Below are 16,851 nucleotides of genomic sequence, written 5' to 3'. Positions count from 1 at the left end.
ACACGCACACACACACAATCTTTACAAATAAGTGACCATGTTGTTTCCTGATTTGACTTAGTTCATCAGTAAAATGAATTGTCTGAGTTATCTAACTTCTCCTTAAACTAATGGTTTTACATATGATATTTCATGCAGGAAATCAGCAGATTCAGATAAAGAACATCCTTCAGAAGGCACACCTAGGAATCAAAGTTTATGGACAAAGGGATTTAACCAGTAAAAATTAGACATTTAAAAGGAATTGTTTAGAAAAATTATAAATATGACTAGATTTCCAATAGGCTGGACCACTTGGCACATGTGTAACATATTGAGATTATTCTGAAAGCACAGAATTCATTAATCTGTTAATAGTCTCAATTTCAGCTAATAATGCAAAGCTATGTCCCGGGACCTTGAAGATCCAGTAGCCCTAATTCCCTAAACTACTGACAGGGAGATTGAGGTCCCAAAGGAGTCACCCAGTTACCTAGTAACATATCTTCTTATTCTTTACCCAGTGTTCTTCTTATTTGCTGTGTGACTATAATGAGAAACAGACATAAAAATACTGAGAGATGTTAGTGAATTGACCAGAGTTTTGGAGAAACGAGAATTTAAAAACCCCCAATGAGTGACACCGACTATGAAATTATCTGAAGGGGAAGCATATTGGTAGTTAAAGGGTAAGGAAGATGATAGGTGGCTGAGAAAAAGAAAAGAAAGAAAAAGTTCCATAAATATTTAGCAAATATGTTTGCAGTTCTTTGGGCCATGTTATAAGAGAAGGGCCTTTAAAGACCAGTTTTCCATACTCTTGAACTCATTTTATAGTAAAAAGGTGATATCTTTGAATAAATGATTTGGTATACAAAAATTATAGATGAGATAAATTTTAAATATGTTGTATAGCAATTTATTCTTTTAAGAATGGTACAGTCAAGGGGCGCCTGGGTGGCTCAGTGGGTTAAAGCCTCTGCCTTCAGCTCAGGTCATAATCCCAGGGTCCTGGGATCGAGCCCCGCATCGGGCTCTCTGCTCAGCGGGGAGCCTGCTTCCCCCTCTCTCTCTGCCTGCTTCTCTACCTACTTGTGATCTGTCTGTCAAATAAATAAATAAAATCTTTAAAAAAAAAAGAATGGTACAGTCAAGATCATTGTAGTATTATTATTATTATTATTATTATTATTATTATTTTCACCTAGTCTAAAAGATCAGGGGTCACATTATTGAGGGCTACAACATACCCTGGTTTGAACCTGAAAGAAAGACGGAGTCTTGCATACTTGTCAGTTGTCATCTTTAAACTATGTCAGCACACATAATGCCTGGAGTAAATATTTACTAGTGGTTACTATTGTCCAGTCTGGAAATAACACGTAGTCCATAAAGGAAACCTGAAAGTACAGTTTTGCTGGAGGGCGAGCTCAAGTATCTGACCTAGGTATTTTAGTTAGCGTCTTTTCTGAGGCATTAAGATCTTCCGTTTTAAATTGACTTCAGATATCTCCTGATAGATTGCTGCCCAAATAATTTTTAAGGGATTTATAGGGAAAAATAAATTCAGACTCACCTTCAGGTAATTCTAAAATTTCCTCTCTGAAGATGTTAAAGATAACCTGTCACAGTGAATGTTCTGATGCAGATTTCTACTCTGATGCATTCACAGAGGATACGTAGCATTAAGAGGTCTATATGGCAATGAATTACCACATAGCTTATGCAAATCCGTGGCAATACTGTGTTCAAATAAGGATCTTGGTTTCAATACATTTTTTCAGAAATGCATTCGGTCCTCTTTAAACGGAAATCTGACTCCGCATGAAGTGGCAAAAAACAGTCCTAAAGTCAATGCTCGTTTCTTGAACTATGATATTGTTGGCATTTTCTCATCAAACCAAACCAAACATAACTCTATGGCTCCTCAGAATATTTTAAAATAAGGGTCCATAGGAGATACCATGAGTGTAAAAATATGAAAACTAATATCCATGAAGCTACCTATAATACTTGCTCCTTTATAAAAACAATAAAATGAGGGCAATGGAGATCATGTTAAAGTATAAAGCTTTAATCATATCACCAATCCCTTATGTAACATGAAAACAGTAAAATGTAAAAGGCTCAATTCTAAAAATTTGAATAAAAGGGAGACAGGAGACATTTTCTCAATTTCTGCAACCAAAGGAGTTAGTGGAGGTAGGGCAAAGAGATCTTTTAACCTCAATCTTTATATTAAATCATCATTATGGTATTTTAACTTGAAATGAATAAATACAGTTTCCAATGAATATGTTCACTTGAAAACTTTCCAATAATTTTAAGGTAAATTAAGAAGCAGCGAATATAAGACTTCATACTTGATACTTTGTTCATTTCTTACTGTTTATGATACATAACTAGGTGATTAAAAATGAAGATATGAAGGGTGATATAGCAAGTAAAAGGTAATGATTACTCCTAAAGCCAAAGGGACGTCAGGAAATAGAAAGGGGGTTGGGATCTTCAACTAGATATAGTTTATTTCTTAATGGCTTGGAGTAAATGAAGAAAAATATTAAAAATCGTCAATCTTGGTGTAGAAGCATGAAAATATATTGACATTGCTTATACCTTTTGTGTAGTTTGAAATATTTCTAAATTAAAAATGATTTTTTCCCTACTTTTTGTATTCTATCTTACAAAGATGTTTATATATGACTTCATTTGTGGAATTCTAAAACCTTCATTTTCTTTATAAGTTAGAGATTTCCTTTTCTTCAAAGTTCAAAGCTATATATTTAAAATGAGTAAATTTATGTAATTTAGAGAACTGTCAATTGAACAAAACTTTCAGCAGAAAGATGAATTTTTAAAGCTCTTAATGTATTCTATACATAATAGATTTATTATCCCCTTTTACATATATATAATTACTTTTAAGTCATAATATATGCTTTATGCATATTATCTAACATTTCAGAGGCATAAACATGGCTATTTTGTTCAAAATATCAATTAATGCATATGTATAAATGGACTTTCACTTAGAGTTACCAAACACTCTGTAAATAAGAAGCATACTTTGTAGAATTGTTGAAGTAAACAAGTGTGACTATATTCCAGGAGCAAATACTAGGGAATTTTGTGTTTTCTTCTCTCAGTGGATACAATTTTTAGAAGATTAATCCTCTAGAAAACAAAAACAAAACCTAGAACATAAGAGCTTCAGGTATCACCAAGAGTGTATATGTAAAAATTTAAACAAAATCATTATAGATGATTTTCTCTGTTAACTTCAAGGATAATTTGTTTAGACAAAAATCACTACCTTAAATATTCTTACAAAAACTCACCATATCGTACCAAACTGGTTTTAATGTAAGCTGCAATGGAATCACCTTAATTATATCTTGAAGAACGCCTATAGTTGCCGGGTATTAATTATAAAGGAAAGTGTACGTAAGTTTACAGATTTTCGTAACCTTTCTCTCTCTCTCTCTTTTAATGCGGGCATCATAACTACTAGATTGCTTTTTATGATAAGGACACTCTATTCATTCACAATTCGAAGCTTGTACATAGTGTCCAATAATGGTAAAGCACTTGCAAAAATGTTGCACCTGGAACAGGGAGGAGTAAGGAGAGCAAAGGTCAAATCCAGGCCTTAATAAGCATTGACTAAACAGACTTTAGACTCAGCGAAAAGTCCAGACGACCCCTGCAGCGTCATCTTACAGCTCTGATTTTCTTCTTTTCAAGATGTAGTATAATCCATAAATACAACCAAATCACTAGCAGCTTAGGCTTTGGTTTGGTTTTTATCTTCCAGGGGTCCCCCCTTCCCCTTCACAGAGATCTGAAAAATTAACCCTTTTCTGTCCTCAGACTAACCAAAGAATGAATTTCTTCCTGGTCACTGTTGTCAGCTTAAATCTTTCCGTCCTTTCAGGGCTTGGGGCGGGGGGCACTCTGTGAAGGGCTTACAACAACCGGGGCAGTGGTGAGTGTTTCATTTTCTCCCCTTAAACATTGACGGATATCCCAGAGATGGCTAATGGCAACAAGGATCAGACGACTCTACGATTCCGTGAAATATGTCTCTTTCATGAATGTTTCTAAGCAATAAACAGGATACTTAAAACCGTACAAGGAATTTTGGTTTAGTTCTGGTTTCCCATCACACAGAGGTGACATCTCCATACAGATTTCTAGACAATCCATATGGATGATAAAAATATAATCAACTAGAATAAACTTTTTGACATATTTGCCTCATTTTGGTTTCTCTGGTACCGTTCCCATTCTCATATTCTTATGGACATAAATCTCTTCTCATACCTTTGTTCTAGTCCACATCTGCTGAAGGAGAGGTTAGGCCTTTTAAGTTAAAAAAGCAAATTTCCCTGCAGGAAATATACCAAATCAAGTATGAACTACAGGAATGAAGAGTCCACCTCAAGGGCATTCCTGGAGAGAAAACTTCCACTCCAGCATGGGTATAGTCCACGTGCGGGAAGTGAGAGCTGTCCAATCACATTCAGTGTCACCCTGTTATTCTGTTTACAACCCTGCAGATTTTCAGAATGCCAAAGACATCTGCAACATCTTTTGATGTCACGTATACCCTGTTTGTCCCCACTTCCTCCACACTAAAATATAAAATATAAAATTAAAAAAACAAAAACAAAAACAGAAAAAAAACAGCTCTGAGTGTGAACCATAGTTGGGTGAGGCAAAGTCTTACTTAAGCAAACTGGGGGAGAAGCCTCCAATGTTCACAAGTGTGCTCTAGTCTGGGGAAAGGTTCTTTAGAAGGAACGTGAAAACAGACACGAATGGTTTCCGTGGAGGGTTAAAGGGGGCCCGGGTTTCTCGAGGAGCTAGCCCTGTCTCTGACTGATGATCCCAGTCTTACAGAACAGGAAAGGGGATAGAGTGAGAGGCAGACATTTTACATAGCTGCAAAGCTCCCCAAACTGATCACAATTTCTCCTGTGTTGTTCATCTAAAGAATTAGGATATACAGGAAAACAGACTAGCAAATCTCAACCATGACCCCATATAAATATAAAGACTAAAATTCCCTTAGTACTTGTGATTATCTGTGATCCTACAGAATCAAGACCCATCTATTTTCCACAATAACATGGAAGAAAAGAAAGTGGGAGTAACTCAGAGCTGTAAACCTTGTTTACACCTCTCTGTTTTGAACATCTTAGCTTCAATCATCTGAAATTACAGCACCAATATAATTTGAATTATTTTTCCCAAGATCCTGTTATCCATTATCTCCTACACAAACGGCTAGATTCCCTGTCAATTAGAATTTGTTGTTTTAAAAGTAAAATTTAGCTTAAAATGTGTATAATTTTTTAGACTTTGTTTTAGCTTAGGTTTTCTGTTTATATTTTGATGTCTCAACTTTCTAACTATATTTTATGCATTTGGGGTAATAGAACAAAAATGGGCTAAATCATTGCCATACATATTTTTTATAATGCATTTTTTAAATACATGAATCAGGAGGAAAATGATCAAATATGAGATACTGTAATTAATGCATATACTTAATGATATAATGAGAGTTTAAATATTTTGGTCATACAAATTGACTGTTTGCAAGGTTCATAAAGAATTGACTTTATATGTTGGTGGCTTAGAACGTGCCATCATAGGTGTGAATCCCATGGGCAATCGCATATCAGTTTTTGTGAAATTTTGATGTAAAGAAATCCTAATTGATCTGATCAGTCATAAGATGCATTTTTCAAACAATTTCACTAGTGTGGCTTTTGATGAGGCATCCCACTTTTGACAACTAGTAGATTTGCTGGAGGTAAAAAGTTACCTGCAGAAGAATGAGCAAAGAATTCCAAATCAGAGACAGTGTTACTGTGAGGCTCATATTTTTCAATGACACTGATGTTTAATTTAGGGTTTTTCTAAACTCAATTATATATTTTAAAAATATGCACCTCTGGTGCATGTTTCTATCTTGCTTGGCCAAAATAATGTTAGGATCAGAGGGATAATTTGTTTTCATCTAACACTTTTACCATTTGAGAATTACATTTTTAAAAAGAGAACATCTTTGATTCTTCGAAGTAATAAATCAACTATGAAGAAAATTATTTGAGTCATGAACTCGTCCAGAAGAAACAGAACCTGAAAACTCACATGCCCACTTTCACTGCGTGTATGATTTGCTAAGTGAGCCACTGACTACACAGATCATCTTCAATGTTTGTTATCTTTTACTAACCTAAATCCAAATGAAATCTCCAGATTATTTTTTTTTCTTTTTTATATAATGACTACACACATAATGGACCAAGAACTTTATACAGCGGATATTTTCAAGGTAAATTTTAAAATACATGTATGTTCCAATAACGATGATTTATTCCAAATACACTTCATATCGTCATTTTTTCGTCTTAACTCAATCATTATGCCAGTATTTTATATGTTTTTTTGTTTTTTTTTTTTTAAACCAATCACTTGCTTACCAGTTAGTCGAGAGACTATGCAGGTGCATGATAACTTTCTTTGGATTACTTAAGATGAAATGGTAGAAACAGCCAACGCACGTAATTTGTATAGAGGATTAATCTCGCAGCTATATTAATTTTAATAAAAATTAAATGTTTGCAATTAGTTTAGATTGGCTAGTAAGGGAAAAACACAAAGACAAAACGGAGGCAGTAAAGCCCTACAATGCCTGCACTGATTTCTCCACTGGCCCTTCCTCTGCACATGGTCAATTAGAATTGAAAATCCTGTGCTGATTTCATTCGCTGGAATTTTTAAGCAGGTCAGGAAGAAAGATGTTATTGAAAGGAAAAGTCTCATCTAAATAAGAAAGGAGCACGTGGCCATCTGGTCTTAGCTATACATATAAAAAGTTATTTCAGCTGAACTGCAGGCTTGATGTTTAAAAAGATGTGCCAAAACTCAACCCAAAATCTGTTTACGGTAAAATATCCCAAATGTTTCTTTTTCAACCTCCAAATATGCAATACACAGTTCATTTCCTATCTGTGATTCATGAGCCCATCTGACCCCAGCGCCTCACTGAGCTTGACTGAGTTTCAGGCAGGGGAACATTCAATCACTCTTAGAACACTACTCCTTAATGGGATATCAACAGGACTGTGGGTCTTTTGAAAATTGTGAAAATAACTCGGATAGTTTTCACTCAAATTAATTTTGAGTTCTGTCTACATGTAGGCTTGAAAGAATAAAGTCTGAGGCATCAAACAACCAAACCAATTTTCCTTCTTTTCTCATTGTGACTTGAGGTTCTTGTGCATTCTCCGTGCACTGCTAGGGCATCAACTAAAAATAATTTCAAGTCTCAAGCGTAAAGGCAAGTTTTTTTTTTTAAACCCAATCTGTCCTTTCATGAGGAGAAATTAGGAGTGTCAGCCGACTTTTAGAAGTCATCTTCCTAATGTCAAGAAACAAAGTTTTTCTAAAAAATAGCATTTTATCCTGTTTGCCACATTAGAGTCATATCTTTTGAAATGACTGAAATATGTTTTGATATGAGGCATTTGCAATAATTACATCCTCAATACATCAATTTAGCCATTATCTGAGTATGTCCCCCTGCTAACATAGACATAGCTATGTGGACCTCCCCATTGAAATTACATTGTGTTAAAATATGTTAATATTCTAACTCAAGATCATTAAAAAAAAAAACAAAACTTTGGTTATAGTAAAATACCAACACTTACTTTTCATCGTAAAACTACATTCAAATATATTTTATATATACCCAATCTATACACATGTGCAAGAACACATGATTATTATATCAATTAAGCAAGCAAGAGTATAGGTTTTCACTAAAGTCTTCAGATAAATAATTGAATTGAGGATATTCTAAGCTATGAAACAAGAATCTTGACATATCTCTGACATAAGATATCATTGGTTGTTTTTGTATATTTACTGTTTGTTCTGCCATTTCAAATAAATCATTACTATTGTGTAAGAAGAATAAACTGTACTATAGTAAATTGTTCTTTCTCCTTTATGCTCTGAAAAACCATTTGTTCTTGAATTGGCGTTACGTAGTTCAACTATTTCAATCAAGTCCATTATCTTCTATTCTTTGAAAGATGCCTTTTTAGTAACCTGTATCCCCAGTGGGCAATGTCATGTTTTGTTTTTAGAAAGTAGGTGAAATTTAAATCCAACAACTACTTGTTCATTTTTTTATGTTTGACAAAACAATTATATAATTCATCCTCAGGCAAAAACTCCAGTATATGCTGGAAGAACTATTTATGTAAAAATTATGGAGTCAAGCCCAAAAATTTCTCAAAAAAGTTATTTATTAGTTCGCACTGGAGTCTTACCCCACAGAATGTCACCTAACTTGTGTAGCTTGTTTTTTCTAAGTACAAAATGTGTCTGTTCTATGAGCTATATGCTTTTCTCAACAAAAGTAACACGAAAGCAAAACAGAACAAACACTTTTTCTCGTTTTAAAAGAATCATACAATAAATGCTTCAGTAAAATTAATCTCATTATTTTGTATGTTGGTGTATAAATCGTGCTGTTCATATACGTATGTGTTGCAAATCCTTTCAGAATTAATCCTTTTCTAAGTATGCAAGAAAGAAGTATTTAGAGCAAATTGCAAAATTCAAAAAAAATAATGTATCAAATACTTGGTATATAAGAACTGGTAAGTATACCTGGCCGTTCTATATTAATGAAGAATAAATTGCAAATCAAAACTTAGTAACTAAGAGACATTATGTATGCACGGTTGCTCTATATTTATGTCTCAGATATGGCAATCTGTTTCCATAAAATTATTAAACTTTGTTCTATTTGAGTTAAGTAAAATAAAACAGTACACTTAAATACACACATTATTAAAAATCTAGACAACTTGTTTGGTGGACAACTGCTTAGTGTAACACCCACAAAATAAACTTGAAAATAAATACAAACACTGCACCAGCCCATAAAATTTTAACCCAATTATCCTCTAACCCAGAGCACATGAAAGAAGCATTACTTTTAAGTCATTTGTATATATTCTTTCTTTAACTAGTAAGTTAAGAGTGAAATGATTTAATGTTTGCAAAAATGTAAATGCCAAATAAGAATCACCAAGTCATAACACCTTTCAGTACTGTAGCATTTTTATCCACGTGATTGCAAAATGTTCACCGTTTCTACATCCTATTCATAGCATAGAAATTCAGCCACCTCTAAAATGTTCAACCAGCATCTTAGTAAGGCTTCCTAGAACCAGAAACTCTGCCTGAGTACAGATACCTTAATAAACATGTCCATACTGCCCCATAAACACATCTTCAAGAGAGAGATAGCTACAAATAAAATAGTCCTTTCCTGTGGGTGTTGGTTAATCCCACAAACATGTGAACTTCCTATGGGCACACACCCAACAGACGTTGGAGATTAGGTGATTGCAAATGTTGCCCACAAAGGCAAAATTTTATATGTGATGACATCACCACCAAACCAGGGTTTCTCTGTGATATAATGATATAATTGCCCAGCTGAATGTGTCTCTTGAGTGTGTGTGTGTGTGTGTGAGAGAGAGAGAGAGAGAGAGAAAGAGAGAGAGAGAGAGAGCGCGAGACGGTTAAAGAACAGCATCATCAGAAACGCTATAACCTTCTGCAAGCTTTGCAAGAATCTTTCCACAGACCTTTGACTTTTTCCAAATTTCACACAGCTTAAGTTCCTTCAAAAATGCATTTCCCGCACGAGCAAATTGTGTTTTGTTTCGTTAGCACGCTGTTCATCCTAAAATATCCCCCCCCCCACCATGGGTCTGTCGAGATGAGATTTCTATACCCAATGAGGCATGTGTAGCTGCATGATACGATGCAGGAGTTTCAGGGTCCCTTGAGCCCTGCCTTTGAACGGAGAAGACGTCTTGGTTTGAAAGGTAATGAAAGGGTTAAAAATTGAGGCTGTCTGGGGTAAAAGAAAGGGGATATTGTTGTCTTTAATCTTTCCGCAGTATGTGTAAGACTTCCATCCCGGATCTGCACATAGCAGTGGAATAGGCTCGGCGTGCATTGCGTGCAAGCGCCTTGATTGGAGCGGGGGAAAAAAACCTGGCTGGAGTCCAGACAGGCTGGAGCTCTGTTGATCATTATGTCTAGCCTTCAGGTGTCTCAGCACACAGTGGGCGGCGGTGGGGGAGGTGTAGATAACATGAGAGCAGACAAAGAAAAAAAAATGGTGTATTTTAAAAAGATTATGCGAAAATTTGTGTCCAAGTCCTCTTTAAAAAATGAATCCTACCGTCTTGGACTTTTATAATGAGAACACAAGCCCTGCTCTGGTAGATCTCTTTAAGCCATAATTAGTTATGTCTGGAGCCTTTGAATAATTCCTTTCAATAATTGATGGAGTTGATACTCTCTTTTAAAAATAAGGAGGGCAATGTTTTCTTACAAACTCTCTTTCTGTTGGAGGCTTTGTCGTTCAAAATCTTCATCAGTCACAATCACATCGATTTGATTTGCCTTTTAATTTCTTATGAGACTTAGCCTATAACTTTTTAAGAATTTGGATGATTCTAGAAGTAAAGGCAGAATGCATTGCTAGGTTAGCCTAGCTCAATGTAAAAAGAAAGCAATAATACGGGATCATTCTTCCCCCATTTGTTTCCAATTATTTTATAAATTAAAAAAAAAAAAAAAACCTGGCTTGTATGTCGCTTCTGTTTGAAACTCCATCAAAAAACCTTACCAAGCATGTAAGTTAGATGCTCAGTGTATCTTTTGCCTTCTAGTAAGAAGAAATCCCAAATTCTTTTATTCTTCAAGCATTCTATAAAGAAGCTTCCGCATGCTTCCTCCCCACCCCCACATCCTCACTCCACCCTATTAGGAATTAAAAAAAAAAAAAAAATCTTTATACATGGAAGGCTGGATCCTGATACAGAAAGCTGTCTTTTCCTTCTATCTTTACACTGACCACTTTATACCCAGTCACCTTTCACTTCTGCTGGGACTTTATTTCACATTTTGTGGACGAAAACACCGAAACCAGCTCTGTTTCTATCATTATGATGAAATGAAAAGTGGCGGTTTAAAAAATAAATAACAAGAAAGCTCTGGCTTGAAGCCATTGTTCAGAATTTAAGAGCTATTTGCCCCCAAGTGTCTTAGCAGTCTTTCATAGCTAATTATAATAACTGTCAGATGTCTGGAAAGTCTATGGTACCCTTGTCAGTGGAGTCAGCAAAGTTTGTCTTTTATTTTTCTTGGGGACAGATCAGATCTGATTAGACATAAAGAACGAGAAGAAGTGAACTAAGTACATATGAGTGTGCCTTCATTTTTTTCTTATGAACAAAGCAGCCTACAGGAGCAAGGTTCCGGGGTGCAGCCCTCCTGCAGCTACTGTTTGGAATGCCTGACTTTTATTTTTTAATTCTTTAACATAACAAAGCATGCAACAATTGTCCCCGAACCATCCTCCTGCCTGCCGAAGACCTTTTCGTACACATTTAAAAGAAGTGCCCTAAAAATAAAAAAATAAATAAATAAAAAATAAAAAATCTCCAAATCGTTGATGCTTATGACATAAAACTATTTTCATCGGCACACTTGACGGAAAGAAATGTATACTCACAATTTCAAAACGGTTATTTGTGCTAGTTCCTCGTCCCCGGAGGCAGAGCAGAGGCTTTTGCCAGACTGTCCCTGACGCAGGTGCAGAATCCCCCGTTTTCCTGAAGGAGGGAGGTGGGAAAGGGCTTCATAAAGTCACGCGGAACTCAGCCACTTGTGCTCAGGCATCCCTTGCTCCTGTGAAAGCTGTACTATCTGCAGTTCTGAATTGAACTAAATTACAGCCCATGTGAAAGACAGGGGCAGCGAGTCATGTGGGAGATACACCGCCATCCGATTGGCCGCCAGGACAGAGCTCAGGCATTCTGCCTTTTCCACCATTGGTGAATAGTTAAAACTGAAAGCATCGAGAGCCTCCTCTTGAGCTTATTTGTCGTTTATGTGTGGAAGAATGACTGTAGGATTTTACAGTGACAGAATTAGTTAAGAAAGGGACTGAAGTCATCCTTCACGGAGACCAGTGGGAGGAGATTGGAAGCTCGGCTTTTTCAAGATTTTTTTTTTTTTTTTTCCTTTTGATCCCCCTGCCCTGCAGTTTTGTCTGTGATTTGCCTGGTTTGCCTGTCAGAAGAACGTGTTTGTTTATTTGTTTGTTTTCCCGGTTAACTTTGGAGGTGACAGAAAGTAAATTATCATCTCATTCCTTTGTGGAACTCAATCATGTTTTGAAGCATAAATCATTTTTTTTTTCCCAGTGATGAGTTCACAGATTTTATTTTGAAAAAGCAGCTTTATTGCAGTTCTCAACTAGCAGGCTAAATTAGTCAATCGTGACACTGAAATAGAATTAACTTTTTTTGAGGAGCTATTCGGTTTTGGAGAAAAGGGGGGGATATCGCTGGAAAACATGAAAAGGCAACAATGTCAAGGAAATCAAAGAAAGGGCTTCAGCTAAGCAGGGATGAAGAGGAAGTATAATTTTTTCAAAGTCCTTTTTTAAATTTGCCTCTTCTGGTAAATGCAAAAATTTCATAAAACTGGCAGCCAGAAGTTATCGTTCAGCTATTTCAGGATGATTTCATTCGCTTGATTCCTAAAAATCCCTGGTGAATACGTATGATTTAGATGTACAAGTTATCTTAGAGATCATCAAATCCCATGTTTCCAGCATTAAAGATGGGGAAGGTGGACTCTGGCAAGTGAGAAGTCTATTCATTTATACCGATCCACAGAGTTACGCAAAATAAATGAAGGGATTTCTAAGTGAGTAGGAGTTTGCTTTTTCTTGTTGTGTACCTGCTAACACCTCGTCAGTCTTGTTTAATGTAATCATTGTAACAACCCATAGAGTCCACTGTACTACTTTCGTTTCTCGTGGGCAAAACGGATAATTTACTACCGTGGTTTTAACCCATACATGACTGAGTGCATGTCCATTTTTTTCAATCAGATATGTTGCCTTCTAAAATAATGGTTATCACTAATACAGGTAACTTCTTATGGTGTATGCCAAGTAATGTGCACTTCACATCATCTTGTTTAATCTTTACAACTACTAATAAATTAGTTATTCTTTTATCCCTGTATTGTAGATGAGAAAATGGGGCTGATACTACCCAGTGCCATGGAGTTGGTAGTTGATGGTACTTGATTCAAACCAACTCTCACTCATTTTACACACCACATACATTCTCATCATGGTGCTGAATAAGGTTTGTCTGTCTGTCTTTCTTTCTTTCTTTCTGGTACAATATATTTGAATATTTCAGCATAAATAGAGAATATCCACTTCAGTCATGTCAGTGTGTTTGGTTCAAACCCAGACCATAGCATTAAAAGTGACCCACATGTGACTATAAACAGGCATTAGAGTAACAGGCATGGAGCCATATTTTTCTCTGGGCCCCACAAGAGCCCTTGCACAGAATCTTGAAACAATAGAAGCCTCCATATTCGTTGAAGGAATGCGCTTTTCCCAGAACATTAGGCTGGGGCTTAAGAAGCCCTATGACTGGTTCAGAGCTTGAAGCCCATGGAATAATGGATCAGACAAGTCATGGATCCTTTCCAAAATGGCATCAAAAATTCCATTTCTGTTAGGGAAATATCAAGAGCCCTCATGGAGTTTCCTGGATGTGTCCCTCCTGCAGCCTAAATCATACAAATTAAAGGGAACTCCCATTCACTCCTCCTACCTCTGTGTGGTCTTTTTGTAGACTAGAGATAATTTCTGAAGGAAATATGAATGCATCTTCATCACCGATCCAATCTAAAGTACACACTGCTATCTCTTAGAGTATGCTGTAGCTAGGACAGGTTAAACAGATCCAAAGTAGAATTAGAAGATACTTTTTAGTCCTCTCATTTTCTGAATATTTCTCCTTCATTGAGTGGTGCTTAGTTTCCCCTAAATTGTTATCACCCCATGCTGTCCAGAATTTTTCCAGTTCTGCCTTCTCATACAATACCCATGTGATGGTATTATGTTATCCTATTTTCATTAAATTTCTGTACTGGAGTGTAAATATTTCAAGGGCTGAATTGTATTTCACTATTTTTAATCCCTCATAATGCCTTTCATAAGAAGAGATGAGATTAATTTTTGCTGAATTTTTTTCCCCATCTTGCAGAGACCTATTCACTAGTAGCCAACAAATCACAAAAAATCTGGTAGATAATGCCAACATATTAGAAAGAATATTGTAAAATAGAGTCCAAACAAATGAATCAGACACTGGAGGACAAGTGGGGAAATTACTGCGAGACCACAGATTCTCCCCAATATTGGTGTAAATTAATCATATAGGACACTTACACTGACCAAAATAATGGTCACAGGATTGGCACACATTTATGTAACTCCTCCCTGTTGTCACCTACCAACTTTTTCCTCAGTTCTTCTCATTCGCTGGACACCAGGCATCTGGGTCTCAGATTTCCCCTTCATCTCTAGTTCTGCCATCACCCTGGTTTAGTTCAATGCTCACAAGGGCAATCCACTCAACACTCTTTACTGGTATCAATTCTGATGATGTGGCCACCTCCAGTCCTACCACAATCACTTGTACCCAAAATGTACATTGGAAAAGTTCACTGTTAATATTGTAAAGTCAGGTCACCTACTCTCCATCTACCATTTTCAACCCTTCCACCTCTATTATTACACCTCTTTTTCAACCTTTTTGATACTTCAGTTCTTTGGCTCCTCCATTGTCTCCTCGTTCATGTTCCATTCTCTTTCCTTTCATACTTCCTGCCCTATTAGAACCCGTACTTCAGGATGTCATACAGCCTCTAGTCAAGATATGTACCTTTTTTGTCCTGTTTTCTTTCTGATGTCCCATCAGCCCCACCAGGCAAAACCCAATTTTGGATTCATCCAACTGATAATCTCCTCTAGGCTATTCTGGGCTTCTAAGAGTGGCTAGATAAACATTGAATCTGTCTATAAAAGATGTTACTATAAGCTCATAGTCTCCAAATTTGACTAGCTACTCAATGGTGTATAAAACTGTTTGCCCACTTAGTTTTTTCTCATTTTTCACATTATCCATTTTTTTTCCCTCTCTACTCTATTGTTCTCTCTAGATTGCATTGCCTTCCCATTCTCAGCGGCGAACAAACAAACTTGCCAAAATGCAGATTCATCCTTTTCTAATTCCTTCCCATTACAATGGAAAAGTTTTTCAACCTGTCTAGGGTAAATCAATTACAGAGTGCAGAGATGATAACTTCTGCCTTTTCAGAATTTTCTTCTTAGATGTTTCTATCTTTCTCAAATTGTCAGCAGCTCCTTGCCTACAAAGTCTTTTTATTAGCATTTTAAGAAGCTCAAGTTTCTTCAATATTTAAAAATTCCTGCCTTTGATAATTTCTTGACATTCACTATTTCTACTTTCTTTTCTCTCATTTCTCTACCTGTTATAATCTGGCTTGTGTCCTTGCCATCTTTTTTTAATTAATAAATTTATTTTTAGCAAGACCACTAAATGCCTTTGTGTTGTTTAATCTCATGAACAATTTTCAGTCCTTTTAATACTTGTGTTCTCTAAAATATTTAGACATTTGATCACTTTCTCATTCTTGGAGTGTTCTTTCCTTTTGGCTTCATTTATTCCTGGTTTTCTTTCTCTTTCTTATGCCTCTCATTCTCTTTTATAAAAACTGGTTTTTCTCTTCTTGTTTCTAATGTATTTGTATTTTTTGGATTCCTTTTCAGAACCTATTCTCTTCTCACTCAACAGATTTTAAGTCACCTTTTTTTGAGTTCAATGACAACTTAACACAGATGATTTCTCTCTGAAACCCTGGCCTTTTTCCTGAGCACCAGAACTATAGATCCCTCTGTACCTTTTCCATTGGATGTCTCACTGATACCTCAACCCAATACATGCAACACTAAAGTCATCATCTCTTCCTCTAATCTGTGCATCTTTCCTTGTTGCCTGTCTCACTGAAGAGTACACCAGGGACCAAAGACAGAACACTTGGACCTGATATTGAAATCTTCCTTCCCTTTATTGGGCTTTCATACCCAATTAATTGTCATGCCCATAGAGATCATGAATCTGTCCATTCCACTCCATCTCATTCCTGGTGTATATGCTTCAGTGTGCACGATAGTTCAAGTTAGGGGTCTCCTTTGTCTCCAGTCTTGCTGACCCCTACTCCACCACCTTCACTACTGCAATGATCCTCCCTCAAACTTGCAGCCAAACGGGTCTTCTAAAGGGAAGCTGATTCTTTCACTCCTCTGCTTGAAACCCTTGGGTGACCTCTATTGTCCATAAGGCAAAACCTAAAAGGCGCTTAGGTTCCTGCTGTTATAATCTCATGTCTTATCTAGAAAAATGCATGGAAATGTTTATTCTATTTCATAATTTATAAATGGTATTATATGTTACATGGAATTAAGCCTCTTAAACTTGGCCTCCCAAGCCCTTGAAATCTTCAAGTAAAATTGATACAATCAGCAAAGTACCACATTTATTTAGTGATTTGGAGAATTCCCAGGGGGAAACTAACATTCCACTCCTAAATTATAAAGACAGAGTGGATTCAATACCTTTCCTTTTAGAGGAGATTCAAAACCCACTCACACACTCAGAAGGACTTGGTTTCCCTTCCCCTGGCCTACAATCTGTCTTGAAACTCCAGCAGAGTTTTAGTAAATCTTAAGTACTATCACACACCTCTCTCCTCCTCTGGGGGTCTGTAAAAGCAAGGGCTTCCTAAACATAAAAGAACTAATAGCAATTATGAGGTTGGGCAAGTCACATGCTTTGTAATTTTCTTGAAGCCTCC

The 16,851-nt window shown here is 36.3% G+C and overlaps 1 long non-coding RNA gene across 1 annotated transcript in view; it reads right to left on the bottom strand.

Annotated features, from left to right (window-relative positions):
* Positions 1-12,019, bottom strand: part of LOC308355989 — a 66,987-nt gene extending 54,968 nt beyond the window's left edge. Inside the window, exon 1 of the long non-coding RNA XR_013968030.1 lies at positions 11,609-12,019. This is a non-coding gene — a long non-coding RNA (uncharacterized lncRNA). The remainder of the gene's footprint in view (positions 1-11,608) is intronic.
* Positions 12,020-16,851: the final 4,832 nt, after the last annotated feature.

Source organism: Martes martes (genome assembly GCF_963455335.1).
Source record: "Martes martes genome assembly, chromosome: 15".
In the NCBI taxonomy this organism is placed as follows: domain Eukaryota; kingdom Metazoa; phylum Chordata; class Mammalia; order Carnivora; family Mustelidae; genus Martes; species Martes martes.
The sequence above is the reverse complement of the archived record's forward strand: the minus strand, read 5'-3'. Positions and strand labels throughout refer to the sequence as shown.